The sequence below is a fragment of the Lepidochelys kempii genome, chromosome 14 (assembly GCF_965140265.1).
Source record: "Lepidochelys kempii isolate rLepKem1 chromosome 14, rLepKem1.hap2, whole genome shotgun sequence".
NCBI classification, from domain to species: Eukaryota; Metazoa; Chordata; order Testudines; family Cheloniidae; genus Lepidochelys; species Lepidochelys kempii.
In genome coordinates this window covers 10,722,550-10,728,904 of record NC_133269.1, presented here as the reverse complement: position 1 = coordinate 10,728,904, position 6,355 = coordinate 10,722,550, and positions in this window count along the sequence as shown.

Here is a 6,355-nt window from a genome sequence, read left to right as displayed (position 1 = left end):
CTTGAGTTATTAATAAAGCCACACCTCAAGAAGGAAAAAGTGGGGTTGATTCCCCTTTTACTTCCATCAGTGCCTAGGTACTGGAACTTGAGGTGGGGGGTGCTGCAGCCCCTGACTTGAAGTGGTTTCCATTATATGCAGGGTTTACAGTTTGGGTCAATGACACTCCCACTGTAAAAATTGTTCCAGCACCCCTGCATCAGTGTAACTCAGCACCCCTGGACCAACAAAGTGACTTAGTGTGCAGTATAGACCATGTCCACAGTTGTTAGTGTGAAGCACTCTCTGAAGTCAAGGACATAACTTAGCTTTAAGCTCCCTGCATCATTCTTATCATGTCTTGTTTGATGATCTGCTCCTTTTCCACCTCCTAATTGCAAATAGGAACTACAAATGACTTCTCTGTTCTTTCTGCTAGCTTATGTGGGAGAAATTAATATGAATAAATGTTGCTTTAAATGAGGCTGTCTCCTGAGCATACTGCTGCCTCATACTTGGCATTCTGCCTCCTCTGATGGCCATTAACCAGGAAGGCTGCTGGATCCCTGTGAAAGCCAAATAGATTTGTGGTGAATGGAGATTTTAGAAGAGTTGAAGGAATGTTGTACTGAATACTCAGTAGCTTTATATGCAGGATTTACCCAGGGCTGCTAATAATCATCTACACTGGGTTTTAAACCAATGGATTATTTAGGATTATTTAGTCTGCAGAAGAGAAGAATGAGGGGGGATTTGATAGCTTAACTACTTGAAAGGGGGTTCCAAAGAGGATGGATCTAGATTGTTCTCAGTGGTACCAGATGACAGAACAAGGAGTAACGGTCTTAAGTTGCAGTGGTGGAGGTTTAGGTTGGATATTAGGAAAAACTTTTTCATTAGGAGGGTGATGAAGCACTGAGATGGGTTACCTAGGAAGATGGTGGAATCTCCTTCCTTACAGGTTTGTTAAGGTCAGGCTTGACAAAGCCCTGGCTGGGATGATTTAGTTGGGGATTGGTCCTGCTTTGAGCAGGGGGTTGGACTAGATGACCTCTTGAGGTCCCTTCCAACCCTGATATTCTACGATTCTGAGATCTGTCTTTAGTCCAGTTCAGTGCATGCTGGTCTTTATTCTGTCCCCCGGCCTTTCTAAGAGGACCAATGACCATGAGTTCTCTGCCTGAGTATACTGAAAGATAATTAGTTCTGTGTGATATTCACCTCTACCTGGGAGCAATAGAAGTGCATTCAACATTTTTTTTTTTTTTAACCCAGTCACACTGGAACGTTAGGACCTTGAAAAGCTCTCAGCTGATTTAACTCAATTGATTTCTCTCTCCCCTTCCCCCCCACCTCAGACTATTAGATCCAATGGACCTTATGGGGCATATTTTTCAAGGCATTTCCAAGGTAAACTATCAACAGGAGATAGGTGCCTAGTGAGATTTTTCAAAGGTATCTAGGTGCCTATCTGCATCTTTAGGCACCTATGCTTAACAAATCCGGCCCTTTGTGACTTAGGAGCCCAAAGCTCATCAACTTTCAATGTGTTTATGCTCCTAACATTTGCCTTGTGATACCAAAGCATGTACCAATTCTCTACACTGAGAATAATGTCTGAGACTAGTGAGAATGGTGGCCTAGTTAATTATTAAACAACAAATGAATCTGTCCCACATACAATATCAGAGACACGCAGAAAGGACATTACAGAGAACATCTTGTATAAGTATATGTTCTATCTACTTTAAATACTAAGGACAGCAATGGGAAGGAAAGTCTCCACAGAGTAGGAAACACAGGCAGGATGGATAACAGAAAAGACCTACTGATCCTGACACCCTACACTATCGTGATTAGTCTTAAAGAAATAATTTGCAAAAGACTACGGAAGGGTTCGCAGAATGGAGACCCTAGATATTTGTAAGATACTTCATCCCAGTGTGATGTAGTGACCTGATCTCTTGGTAGCGCTGGCCTCCTACTGAAGTCAATAGTTGTGTCCAGACAAAACCTCTGAAAAAGCAGGCTATAAGCACCTCAGTAGAATAAATCACTGTTAAAGAGTGTACTTCCCCAAATATCCAAACTAATCATTGGAAGGTTTGCATTCACAGATGCTATTACAAAGTGGAAATAAAGCTCATGCATCATTTAAATGCTGAGTACTTTAGAAACAGAAAATAAAATATTTATGCTCAAGAGCACAAAGAGTGCAAGTCTTGACATTGTTTCAGATGAGCAAACTCACTTTATTGCTTGAGTTTGCTAAACAGTTGAAAAGTCAGTTGTCCACTGTAATCACTGTAGATGCCCTTCAGCTTGCATCCATAACAACAATATGGGGAGGATGCAGAAGTCCAAGCTCAGACTGTCCTATCAGAGACTGGTGTTCCATTTGGGAGCCTCATGTCTAGTTTTAGTGGCCAAGGGTCGGGTCTTGAATTGAAAAATATACATGTGAAATGCTCCTGGCCAAGAAGCAAGGTAAACAAGGAAGTGGTCAGGAATTGGGGCTGGCTGGGTATATTTTAGTTATCTAAGGTATTAACTAACCCAAAGGGTTTATTTTTCCTGTTTTAAAAAACAGATACAGTAAAATAAAGGTCAGCAGGGGAGTTGATTACATTCACATTTCTCTGATATGATTGCTGTACAAGATCTAGTCCTCTCCAAAACATTTTAAGGATATGTTTTACCTCCAGATACTTCCGCATCAATCCATGATCCTGGCTACACAAGTCTCAGAGAGAGATGTGCATTGTAGACACAAGATTTACAGTGCAAGCTGGAGAGTAGAATTGTGTACTATTTGTGTATTTAAATAATGCAACGTGGAGGTCTAATCCTATAATGTGATGAAAAGGTACTGCAGAGTTACCTATTGACATCAAAGCTGATTGCCTCATACTGTACAATACTCTAGTGCATTTCTAGTGATCGTGGAATGGAAATTCCCTGTTATGAAAAGATCTTATTGATTAGATGTCTTCTGTACCAGGGAACATGCAAACTGGAAAATAATCTAAAATTAAATGGAACAACTGCTCATTGAACATGGGACAAAATTGATTATTGCTTGGACTTAGTAACAAGGAATATTTAATCATACTCAAGTCTTCAGATGAAAGATTCTTGAAGAGACTTCTAATAATGGAATAAAAAAATCAATCTGACTTCCACAGCTATGGGAAGGCTGGGACGCCAAGCATGAAATCTTTCTTTTAAAATCCAAACTGAATGCTCCCTCCTCCCTTTTATCATAAAAACCACATGTTGCAAAATCTTTTTGGGTGGCTTATTCCGGTCCAGGAATTTCAAAACACATATGGAGACTCTCCAAATCTTCCTTGAAGGGCAGGAGATGAGAGTGCACTCTCATTAGCTTGGAAACTATATTTGAATCCTATGCCAATTCCTTTTGTAGCCTATAGGGAATAACACGTTATGGTTCACCCTTGAATTAGAAGGTTTAACTGAAAAATATCTGATCTGTAATTTAGTACATATCTCAGATGTATAACTAAAACTATTTTCTCTTCTCTGCATGACTGGTTGTGGTATCCTATCCCTAAATGATGAAGGTATGAGCATCAAGCAAGTTTTATTTGGGTGTAATATGCACTTGCTTAAGCCTCGATCCAGCAAAGCACTTGCTTAACTTTAAGCATCTGAGTATTGTTGGCTGACTCTGAGATTAAAGCAACATGATTTCTCAAAGTTCAATTCCTATAATGTCTTTTATCGGAACCAAATGCATTCCACAGTTTTCAGACCAAATACATAGACAAGGGAATAAGGGGGTTTGGTGTCAAATTTAATTCTGGTTGTATAAATATGAAAATAAGGTATCACTGTGGTACACCAGAGTGGCCCTCTGATATCTGTATAACAATATAAACCTCTTATGGGAGACAGCTGGATGCATGATAGATATTTTTTATTTTTTTTAAATTATGGGTTCAGTTAACAAAATCTCCATGTTGTGCTGATCTATTAGCAATTATCACAGAGGAAGTTTGTCTAGGATCAGGCCCAGCTATCCCAAAACTGGGTTTGTAAACAGTCTGGAAGTTGATTTTCCTATTGGTGATAGAAAGATTGACATTTAACAGCAGGCTTTCCTTCAGCAATGACAAGTGTGATTGTTCTGCAGTTTCACCAAGCGTGTGGTGAGATTAGATTGTGGTTTTACAGGAGGCTGGATTTTTCGATTGATAGGTGGCCAAAACCCAAAGGATTTTCTGCATGGGAACAATCTGTATGGACTGTATTTTTTTAGTCTCTGTATCAAAGGAGCTTCCTATTTTTATATACACTTTGGACCTGATCCAAGTCAAGGGGAAGACTCTTATTTATTTCAGTGGACACTGGATCAGGCACTTGAGTGAATATACGTAAGATCTGTATTGCTAAATAATTTTTCAACTGGTATGTGAGAAACAATTCCTCTACTTTGATAAGGAAATTTGAAAGACTGTTAAAAAATTTCCTTTCCTCAGAGCCATAGAGCAGCCATGAACATCAGATGTCTCTTATAATGATAAAAACCGTTGGTGCCCACAGGGGAAAATATAGTGGATGAAACCTTGGCTCCATGGACGTCAATGTGAGTTTTGCAATTAATGTCAGTGGGGCCAGGATTTCCCCCAGAGAACCTTGTGTGTGATAGAAAGACCAGCCACACCACTTTACATCATACATAATGTAAAGAACAATTCATCTAAGGCATGTTTCCAGACTTCGAGAGTTAAGATGCACAACACATTTAGTTTATTGAAGAAAAGATTGAGGTGACACGATCATGGAGTGTGAGCACCTATCAAGAGAGAAGATTATCCTTCATTTAGGAGAAAAGGGCGTTTAAAAAAAGCCAAGAGTTGGAAGCAAAAGTTAGAAATATGCAGACTGGAAATAAGATGCAAGCGTCTAACAAATCCTGTTTTTAATTATGTAAATGTACCCAGAAGCTTGAGCAATAGACACGTTTGGCAAATGCATTAAAATGTTCTATCATCTTGTTATGAAATTGTTATGCAGGGAGGGGGGGAGCCAGCGTGTGAAATGGCTGCCTATGTACGTTTTGTACTGTAAATAAATACAAATAAGGATGAAGGGAAAATACTAAAATGGAAAAAGATCTGGGGAAAAAAGGCACTTTCCAGTGTTCACAAATGCAGGTGACTTGTAGAGGAGACAGATACAGGGAGTGAGCTCCATTCATATACTAAAGAGCAAAAGCTCTGCATTGGAAATGTGATCCAATGTTTTGTCCCTACCTTAACCCCCATTTCTAGCATCTTCGAATGTTCTTCATACAGAATTTTAACTAGAAAAAAACACACTCTGGACGAATGCACAATTTTTATCTATTTATTTATTTTTAGCAGACTTTAAAATCCCTTTAAATATTCTCCACAGTGGAAATGGTAAATGACTTAAAACATTCCTTCTTCATTAGAAGTCTTGATGGTTTCTCTCCAGTTCATGGCCATCAGCTATCAGCTGCCACCTACATTATTACCCTCTTGTAACCCCACTCATTCAGGCATCCCTTAACGAATGCTTGCCAGTACTTTAAGTTACCCCACCCCAAGTGCTTCTCCCAAAGACAATTGTCAGATGGCCATGACTCCTGAGTTGTGATACAGTTCACGTGGCCAAGGAATGTGACTTGCAGGTCTCTGAACTGAAAGTTCCGAGTTTTGACTTCATGGTACTTAATGCTTTCCATATCAAACTTTGCTTCAATGGCATCCTTTATTTTGAGGTCCCCATGCTACGTTAGCCTGAGGGACATAATAGGGTTGCATCTGAGAGCTCGCCTTTAAAATGAACCAAAATTCCGCTTAATTAAAAACATTTATTGTATCCTCTTTATTTACACTTTCGGATGTTGACTTTTTAAAGTCATTCTTCTTCATTAACAGTTGACAAGAGCCTTTGTTTTATGCCTGACTTAAAATCACACTATACTAGATCACTGGACACATGATCTCTTCCTGACGATCAGTTAGATATAAATGAGGATGGCTGCTACTTGTAGGTTTGCAATACTTATCCTCCACTAAATACTTCTAAGGCAAAGAAAATAATATTTTAAATGACAGGTTTCAGAGTAGCAGCCCTGTTAGTCTGTATCCGCCAAAAGAACAGGAGTACCTGTGGCACTCACAAATTTATTAGAGCATAAGCTTTCATGGGCTACAGCCCACTTCATCGGATGCAAAGAATGGAACATATAGTATGAAGATATATATACACATACAGATAAGTTGGAAGTTGCCATACAAACTGTAAGAGGCTAATTAGTTAAGATGAGCTATTATCAGCAGGAGAAAAAAAACTTTTGTAGTGATAATCAAGATGGCCCATT